This window comes from Dermacentor silvarum, chromosome 1 (assembly GCF_013339745.2).
Source record: "Dermacentor silvarum isolate Dsil-2018 chromosome 1, BIME_Dsil_1.4, whole genome shotgun sequence".
In the NCBI taxonomy this organism is placed as follows: Eukaryota; Metazoa; Arthropoda; class Arachnida; order Ixodida; family Ixodidae; genus Dermacentor; species Dermacentor silvarum.
Window position 1 is genome coordinate 205,548,594 of NC_051154.1, and position 10,602 is coordinate 205,559,195.

A 10,602-nucleotide genomic window follows, 5' to 3' on the forward strand; every position below is an offset into this window, starting at 1 on the left:
GAGGATGTCCTACACCCCTCCCACCACAAACGCGCTCGAGCTATCCTGGCGCTGGACCTTACCAAAGCATTCGACAATGTACACCACAACGCCATTTTGGACGCTCTCTCCTCCCTTCATGTCGGACCCCTTGTCCATGCTTACGTGACCGCTTTCCTCGCCCACCGCACAGCCGAGATCTCGTACGGCCCACTTTCTTCTCCTTCTTTCTCCCTTGGCAACAAGGGTACTCCCCAAGGCTCTGTTTTGTCCCCTCTTCTATTTAACGTCACCCTCTTCCCGCTGGCACGTGCACTACGCACTATCCCAGCTCTGTCTCATGCTTTCTACGCCGATGACATCACCCTATGGGTGACCACCGGCAATCTTGGCGACATGGAGACCACTCTCCAGGCGGGCGTGGACGCGGTGGCGACTCACGCCCGGTCTGTCGGGTTGAGCTGCTCCCCGGCCAAATCGGAGCTTTTGCTCTTTTTGCCTCGGGGGATGGCCCCCCTATCGCCTTCTCCACTCACAGTCTCCCTTGACGGCACACCCATTCCCCTCGTCTCTACTCTCCGCATTCTCGGACTCTTTCTTCAGTCCAATGGCAAGCACACCACCCTCATCACTCGACTCACAAACACTGTACACCAGACCATCCGCCTAATACGCCGCATTGCCAACCGTCACCACGGCATGCGCGAACACGACCTCCGCCGCCTAGTCACGGCCTTCGTTCTCAGCCGCTTCATCTATTCTCTTCCGTATATTTTCCTTTCACGCACCGAGGAAGACAAAGTCAACAGCCTCATTCGTCAGGCATATAAGTCGGCCCTGTCTCTTCCCACATCTACTTCAACGGCTCGGTTACTGTCGATGGGCGTCCACAACTCCCTTACAGAGCTGACGGAGGCCCATCGCACGGCCCAGCTCCTCCGTCTCTCCCGGACTCGGCCTGGTCGCGCACTTCTCTCTACCCTTAAACTCTCCCCTCTTACCCCTCTTCCCACCTCACTGCCCATCCCTTCCCACGTCTACTCCCTGCTAACCGTTAATCCCCTCCCTAAGAATATGCACCCTGAACACCACCCGTCCCGTAGAGCAGCGCGAGCCTCCGCGCTCTGGCGTCAGTACGAACGGCAACCCGCCGTGGCTTACGTGGATGCCGCCCCGTACCGCCACTACCCAGCCCATGCCCTTGCAGTCACTGACAACTCTTTTCGACCCACTCTTACTGCCTCAGTATACACTTCGACCTCGGTCGAGGCCGAAGAGGCAGCTATTGCCCTTGCCATCACGCAAACCTCCGCGGAATACATTTTCAGTGATTCCAAGCCTGCAGTCTTCAACTACGCGGTTGGACGGGTGGCATCCCCGGCCTCCGGTATCTTGCGTTCCGACACTGTTCCCTCTCGCCCAATCCAAATCATCTGGGTGCCCGCTCACGCGGCCCATCCTGGCAACGAGGCGGCCAATTCCATCGCTCGCGATTCGACTGACCGAGCAAGCCCGCCCCCGCCGGGAATGGATACGCGCGATGCGCTCCTCACGTACCACGATATCACCTTGCACTACCGCCTATCTCGTCTCACCTTCCCCCCACCGCACAAATCCCTTTCCCAGCACCACCAACACTTGTGGCGCCACCTTCAGGCTCACACCTTTCTTACTCCTGCACGTCTTGCTCTCTTCCACCCCGGGACGTACTCGCCGGCCTGCCGCTTATGTGACAGCTCCCGCGCCGATTACGATCATGTCTTATTCTCCTGCCCGGCACACTTGCCCCCTGCCTCTTGGCACCTAACCAGTCCGCAGCAGTGGGAGGCTGCTTTGTCCAGCACCGAGCCGGATCTCCAACTCCGGCTGGTGACCTGGGCAGAGGACGTCGCGACTAGGCACGGCCTGGACGCCACAACCGGCAGCCTGAAGGCCGCCCACAACGCTGCTTTTTAATTTTCATTACTTCGGGCCTTCTCAATAAAAGTTTTCCACCACCACCACCACCCTGGCTGCGCGTGCTGCTGGGTGACGTAAGGAGAACGTCGCCTCGAAGGGCGCGGCTTTGCGCTCGCGGCACTCTCCCAGTGTCGGTTCGGGGGGTCTCATAGCCGAAATTTTCCGCGGTTAATAGTTTTACAGCGAAGCTGTTAAGGGCTCAGTCTTCGATGGCCGTGTCCGCTCGTAGAAAAAAAGTCTCATTGGCCGTATGCTGTATGTGCGAGTGAAAGCGCGCGAGGGACGCGCGCTTTCACGGGGAGCGAACGCACGGCGGAGAGCAAACGCGACTTCTTCTATCGCGCGAAGGGTCGTAGGGGGACGGGAGGGAGGGAGGGGAGGCGACGTTTAGCTGCGGCACCAAATGCGTATCTCGCGACCGGGCGCAAGGGGAACTGGCGACTCAATCTCCCACGCGAAAGGAGGACAGCGGGAAGGCAGCAAGGCAGCGCGGGAGGGAGGGGTTGTGGCTACTGCTCGGCAAGCAACTTGTACTTTGCGCGGCACCGGGTGGTCGCGCGCACCGCATCTTGAAAGCGATCTGCAACACGGCTCCTACCTTTGTATGCGCTGTGATTTCGCCACTCAGTTTCCGTTGAATTGACAGACCGCATGAACCTTCGCTCGCTGCTGCTGGCGCGCTTGCTCATGCCAGTGTTTTGACAGCGGTAGTGTGCGGTCACACAAACAACGCGCACAAGTGTTGTCGACGGCGGCGGCGTTTTGCCCGCGTTCGCACCTAACGCGCGCTGCGGTTGTGACATGTTTATGAAGAACGTGCCAACCTTGCCGTACACCCTATGGCGGTGTACCGTAGCGACCATAAGGTCATGGTCCCCTGCGGTCACAAAATAAATGAAAACCACTGGATCATATATATTTCTCATTGTTTAATAGTTCAAATAACCAATTACACCATCACATCCTAATAGTCATAACTGGAAATACATCTTCTAGCATAGTTGCCTAAATTGTGTGTAAGAAGTTCGAAAGCTTGTCAAACGTACCGTGTATCTCCTGTCAAGCAATCGAAGGCACCTTTCAAGCTGACTCCCTCACTGCCAACCTTTTACGTTTTATTCCGGTTCTCTTTAGGGTTCTTTGCATAAACGACAAAAGGAATAATATTCATGCATATATATATATATATATATATATATATATATATATGTGTGTGTGTGTGTGTGTGTGTGTGTGGGTGGGTGGGTGTGTCGGGAGCAATTGTAAAAAACGTACATGTATGGCTGCACTTTTTCTGGCGCTTAGATGTGAATATTTTTAGGCTGCTATTGCAATCATCGTTGTCCTGCGCCGAGCCCGTTGACTGGCGCCGACACCTGACAGCTTATATGACACGCAAGGCGGCAAACCTGCCAACAAGCTCGCGTCACCTTTTTTTTTTTTACTATTATTGTCTAATTCTTCTCTGCTCCGCGTAGAGCTGCAAGTAGCGGCGAGATGAAAATTTTTATGGTTCTTGCTTTTTCGCGTCCTTTTGCAGGTGTCGCCTCGGACACACGTTCGTCTTTGTCGGAGCGACACCTGTCAAACTAGGGCACGCGCGCGTTTCCAGTGCCGCGTTCGCACTTTTAAATAACGTACGTAGTCGACTTTACCGACACCCGATGCTGAAATACCATGGCGACGTGCCTCGGGCACATTCCACTCCTTTTTCGACAAAAGGTGAAAAGAAGGACGAGTGCGATTGGATCAGAGACAGGAGTGAGGACTGTATGGACGCAGAAGGTAAAGAGAAGAGTGCGGGCCTTTTGTGCGATATGAAAAAAAAAAAAAATCTCAGGAGCGCTCGTGTAGTTCAAACGTCCTAAAGGAAGTCTGTGGAAGCCAGCCTTCATTGTTTGAGCGCGACGAGCGAACTAACTACACGGCTCGACGTTACCGACTATACTGCTAGCTAATATATATATATATATATATATATATATATATATATATATATGAACGAGAGAAGAATGGAACCCGAGGCGCTCGATTTTGTTAAGAATGACCATATAAAGCCCACAGACAATGAAGGCAAGGAAAGCATCCTGGAAATTACCTGCAGTCGAAATTGAACTGTACAAAATAATAAAGAAAAGCGAAATTAAAGTGGACGAAAAGATAGCTTATCGCCGGTGGGAGCCGGACCCACAACATCCGCGTTACGCATGCGTTGCACTACCAGTTGTGCTATACGGCGACGGCTTACAATCCTCCCACTAGCTTGGATATTTATGTTTACTACGTCTATCCCAGGGAGTGTTCGCCAACGCCACCAAAATTTATGGTGGGCGGATGTGGAACATATATATATATATATATATATATATATATATTGAATGAAGTGCAGGGGCACGTATAAACGAAAAAACATACATTTCATTTCGATGTTGCGGCCCGGGGTGCGGCATTCATCAACAGTGCGATTGCGAGCACCCACTGCTCAATTTATACATTTTCTCTGCAAGTGTGAAGCAGATTATTTACAAAGAACAGAACAGTGAAAAAAAAGAAGACCGCACGGTGTTATGAGTATCAACACGCGTACATTCACTCAAGTAAAAAAAAGAAAGATACAGCCCCACCTGGTTATATGAAGCGCCTACTATGACCTCCACTAAACTCCGAGTTCCGCGAACTGCATTTCATTGCATTATTTGCAGAGGTGGTATATTTTGTGATTGCGGGCAAACTGTTTTTTATGCAAAGTCTATGCGTGTATGAAAACTAAAATAAAAATAAATGAAAAACTCTATGAAAAAGTGAATTAATAAACATCAACATACCAGAAGGGCGAGGAGAATCTCTAATAAACGATGCGGAAATATACACAGGTTTCCCAACTATCATGCACCAAGCTTTCAAAAAGTGCAAATGCCACAGGCTGTACAGAGCCAAGGTAATGTTGTTTGCCGTCGCTTAGAGATACCTAGATTATTAAGGCGAAAGCCTTTAATGGCTCATACTCGCGGCGTCCGACCATCCGTCCGTCCGTGCCCTGGAACGGTGCCATCTGTGGCCTCTCCCCCTCACACTCTCTCAGCAATCACGTGATGGCACAGCGGCGCATAGCAACAGTTGCGCCGCCACAGCTGTGGCCTCTCCCCCTTCACACTCTCTCAGCAATCACGTGATGGCACAACGGCGCGAGCGGCAACGCTCCTTTGTCAGACGTCTGGTTGCAGCAGTCGAGTTGTTCGGATGGCTCCCAAGCGGCCCGGTGATGATTCCATGGCAAGCGGTTCGGAGAAGCGCCCTAGGAATGTGGGTTCCCCCGATACCAAACGCCAGAAGAAGAATGAGTGAATGTGCATGCGGCGGTAGTCAGTCGAATGGGCACAGGCTTTCCCCGAACACACTTTGGAATTTACAAAGTGTCCAACTTTTTTCGAATTCAGCCGAATTACATCATTAGTCTTAATTAATTATTCGCCTTCTCAAATATTTTAATTAGATGTAAAGTGTCGATGACAAAATTGTAGAGCGACATGAAAAACTCCCGAGACAGCTTTCTGTTGCTCAATACGTGCTACATAAAAGTGTTTTTAGGAGCTTCAAGGAAGCCCGCAAATACACGAAATATTGCCGCGCGACGCCCGAGGCAATTTGGCTTGAATTCGTGGGCTTCTTTCAAGCTCGGAAAAACACTTTTATGTACCACATATTGAGCAACAGAAAGCTGTCTCGGGAGTATCAGGTTCGCCTAAGCCATCACAGTGACAAGCCACTGTGATGGCTTAACCGAACATGATTTCTGTAATGGTAGTAGTTAGTTAAATGGGGGTTTAGTGGCGCAAAAGCGACTAAGGCTATGCTGCGCCAAACACTGGGTAATGTTATAAAATAAAACTTAAAAACAGCAAAAGCTGTGTTAATCGATAGCTTGCGTAAAAAGCCGGTGTCGTCTAAAAATTTAAGCACGTCAGGTAATCGCACTAGTGGATCATCTCCTAAAACTAAGGCAGGGTGTAAAGGTATATGTAATTTACATATATTGTGAAAATTTTTCCGTCTATTTCAATATGTGTACATGTCAGTAATATATACATAGCTGCTAGCGGTTCTTGGCACTTCTCGCATGTTGGTGGGTCTTCTTTTGTTAGTAAAAAATTGTGTGTGAGGTGTGTGTGCCCAATCCGAAGTCGACATAAAACTACCTCAGTGAACCGTTCCTGGTGTTTAAATGACGTCCATTCGCCAAGTACAGGTTTAGTAAGATGTAACTTGTTGTTTGCACAATGGTCCCATTCGTGTTGCCATTTTGACGTCAAGGCTTTCCGAATCGCACGGATAGTATTTTTGTATGGAAGTGTTGTTTGTTATGCCTTTGTAGGCTGCCATTGATGCGCATCATCTATTAGCTGCTTCATTACCCAGTACCCCAACATGGTGTGGGACCCAGCAGAAACGAATTGAGCTCGCGCATTTGTTAAAAGCCACCATGTTCAGAATATCCCCTAACAGGGGCTCACGCTCAGATTTCAAATGGTGTACTTAAGGAATCAGTATTTTTGTATTTGTCATTGATAATCTTCTTAACAACAGCCCATAAAGCACATACTTCAGCAGTGAAAATAGAGGCAAGATTTGGTAATCGTGTACTAGTTACCCAATTTTTCGTCACAGCCCCCACACCCACGTGTTCTTTTGTTTTAGAGCCATCAGTGTAAAATCGGATGTAATCCTTATATTTGTCCTGAAGAGCGCGGAATTCTTGTATATTGTGTTCGTGTGGGGTGTCTCTTTTCTTTAGATGGTGTTAATATGCCGTCACGTAACTGCGTGAAGTCATGCCACGGGGGCAACCGTTCTGGCTCTTTAGGCAACCTGGAGGACTTCATGAGGAATGTCATATTCCCGACAATACTCCTCATATCGCAGGACAAATGGCTTAATCATGTTCGGTTTATTTGTGTAGTGAAAGCCTGGAGTTGCACTGTGTGACGATGTTGTAGCATGTGGTGTGTTGTGGTGATGACTGGATTCTGAGTATGTAGGAAAAAGTTAGTAGCGCTCTGCGCTGCTGTAAAGGAGGCTCATTACAATCAACGTACTAAACTCTAGACAGGTGATGTTCTGTAAGCACCACTTGCCAGTCGCAGTCCAAGATTATGAACTGGATCAAATCGTCGGATGTAAGACTGTCTGGCTGAACCATATATGATGCTACCATAGTCCAATATGTTACGCACCAAAGAGCGGTAGATGTGTAGCAGGCACTTATGGTCCTGAGCCCCAGTGCTTCCAGGACAGGACTTTGAGGATGTTAAGTGCATTTTTCGCTTTAATTTTAAGACTTTTTATGTTCTCAAGAAAGTTCAACTTTTTATCAAACGCAACTTGTGTTCTTGTTTTACCGATAGTGCGGCTTCCTGTAGCTTAAGGATGGGATCTGGTTGTAGGCCTCTTTTTTGCGGAAAGACAACACTAATGATTTTTTCAGTTGAGAAACGAAAACAGTTTTCAGATGCCCAGTGCGTGAGTTTGTTTAATGCAATTTCAGTTTACCGTTCGCAGGTGGACATGTTCGATGCACGACACGCATTTTGTAGATCATCCACATGTAACGAAAGCATTATAGAGGGTGGAATTACATTATTTACCGAGTTCATTTTCACCTCAAACAGTGTTGTGATTAATACACATTCCAGTGGCAGACCATATTCCCGAATGAATACGCGTGACAGCACCGTTCCTAAACGAACTTCAAATGTTCGGTCGGACATGAAATTGGCTACACATTTGAGCATTCTACCACGGATCCCTAAATCCGCTAAGTCCCTCAAAATACCAAACCTCCATGATGTGTCGTACGCCTTTTCTAGGTTGAAATAAACTGTGAGACAGTATTGTTTGTGTAGAAAGGCAGCACGTATCTCGTGTTCTAGCCAGACGAGATGATCTGTTGTAGAGCAACCTTTCTTGTACCCACACTGATCGTTGTCCAGCAGGTTCTCGGTTTCAAGGACGTATGTAAATCTTATGTTTATCATGGTGTCAGATGATTTTGCAAAACAGCTTGTGAGTGCTATAGGTCTGTAGCTGGTTGCTGTTGTATGATGCTTTCCTGCTTTCAAGAAATGTATTATAATGGCTTTCTTCCACTCATTCGGGTTTTTTTCCCCGTTGCCCATATTACATTGAAGAAACGAGGAAAGGTCTCAACTGCTTTGTAGGATAGGTGAGCGAGCATTGTGTAATGTACTCTGTCCGGACTGGATGCTACTTTTTTTTTTGCCAGTAGTGAATACTCTGTTGACTTCCTGGAGTGTTAAGGGAGCATTATACGATCTCTCGGAACCTCCATGTTGTCGGAAGTTCTTTTTTTTTGCTGATTGCTTATATCTTTGAAATTTCGCAGAATATTTTGCTGAGATTGATACGTCATGGAAATGCTGCCCTAATATGTCTGCTTGTTCTTCTAAGTTTGTTTGCGTGCTTGGGGGTGAGAGTATGGGGATCGTGTAAGGATCGTACTCGCCTTTAAACTTACGGAGCTGATCCCACATACTTTTGGATATTATTGAGCTATTTATGGAAGACACATAATTTTTCCAAGACTGTCTTTCGGCTTGCCTGCGTGTGTACCTGGCTATCGTTATTGCTTTTTTGAAAGAGAGGAGGTTATCTTGTGTTGGGTATCGCCGAAAGATACCCCACGCTTTGTTTAGTATTTTTTTTTGTTTCTGTTCATTCATTCGTCCACCAGGGTTTCCATTTTTTTCCAAGAAGCCAGAGGACTGCGGAATTGTCTGTTCTGCGGCAGCAAGTATACAGGCAGTAATCTTCTCATTCATTTCATCTGTAGTTAAATTACCTGATTTGTCATCCAGACTAGCCTTCTCGGTGAAGAAAGGCCAGTCCGCTGGAAGGAGTTTCCAACGGGGTGATCTCCATGGTATGGTAGGGAAAGCAGGTGTCTTCTTAATGAAAGCAGGCATATGGTCACTACCATAGAGATTTTCGATAACACTCCATTGGAAATCGCTAAAGGGAGATGGAGAGCACAACGCCAGTTCTAGACAGCGCATAGCTCCTGTGCTTGGAGAGCAGTAGGATACAGCACCAGTGTTTCAAAGGCATATGTCATTTGTTAGGATAAAATGTTCAAGTGTTTCTCCCCTTGTTTCGCTACCCCATAACCTGTTATGTGCGTTAAAATCACCAGCTATTAATTAAGCTTCACGTAGCTGGTTTAAAATTAACTCTTGCTCTTACAGTAATGTGAATGCGGTGGAATGTACCTATAGTGAACAAATGGGGATGATTTTGTGTTCTAAAGTGGTGACAGCAACGGCTTCTAGGTGACTGTTAATCGAAACTTCTCTATCTGCGATACCGCCCTGCAGAAAATGGCTACACCACCCGAAAGCCGGCTCGCCTGGGTACGGTCGCGCCGTACCATATTGAAGCCTTTCAAAAACATTTTATGTTTTTCACCTAGGTTTGTTTCCTGTAAGCACAAGGTGACAGGAGAGAAGTTACTTAGCATGCTTTTGATGTCACCTAAGTTGCGTAAGAGTCCTCTGCAATTTCAGTAGATAAAAAAAAGCCATTTGGAAACTAAAAAGTAAAAAAAATGCAATTACGAGTGGATACGAGATAAGAATGAAGTTAGGTGACGTAGATCTAAAGAAGGCTAACACAAAGGAGCGATAACCTTTAGGCTGTCACTTTCTTAATTAACGTGGTTATTGGGTCCCTCCTTGCGCGCTCGAGAGAGCGCTTGTCCTTCGGCGTCGACGACACCGGGGTTTTTGCGTCGACATCCATCGCTCTCTCTGAGGCGCTGGAGGACCGAGAGTTGGGCGCCGGGACACGTGTCTCGGGCTTCGGGGTTCGATTGATTTTAGGGCTCTGCGGGTCTGGTGTCTACAGGCCCTTCGAAGAGGATGGAGCAGCACTGGCTGCTTCCACCACGGAGGCAGGAGGGGTCACTTCGGGACCACTGTACGTGGGACCGGAGGACTCCTGCATGATGCCTCTGTGACGCTGCCCCCACCTGCGTCACATCGGCATAACTTCTCCTCGAAAGGTAAGACAATCGCTTTCTTGCTTCAAAGAACGAGATTTTTCTTGAACAGTTAGTGCAATTACTTCCTTTTCTTTTTTTCCAGCACGGGCAAGTACGGCGAGTAAGCTCGATGGTCCCCTCGGTAGTTCACGCAGTTTGGGGAAGAAGTGCAATTGTCAGATTAGTGATCATTGGAGCTACATTTAGCACAGGTTGTTTTTCCTCGGCATGCATGTGAAGCGTTTCCAAACCTTTGACATTTGAAACATCGTTTGGGGTTCGGAATATATGGTCTGACATTTACTTTTACGTACCCTGCATTCAGAGTGGTAGGGATTACGCTTGTTCCAATTAAGGGTGAGTATAACATGTTTTGTGGTAATTTCTTGGTCATTTCTGCGAATGACAATTCTTTGTACTTGGGTCACGTTTTGTTCCTGGAAGCCCTCCAGCAGTTCCTCATCGCTCAAGCCTAGAAAGCCCACCTCAGATATCACACCCCTTCTTTTATTTAGTGTTCTGTGGGCTGAAATTGTCGCTGTCGCATAGCTAATACTGGTGAGTTCCGATAGCTATTGTACTTGATCTTTGTCATTTAGTTCTAGGAGGAG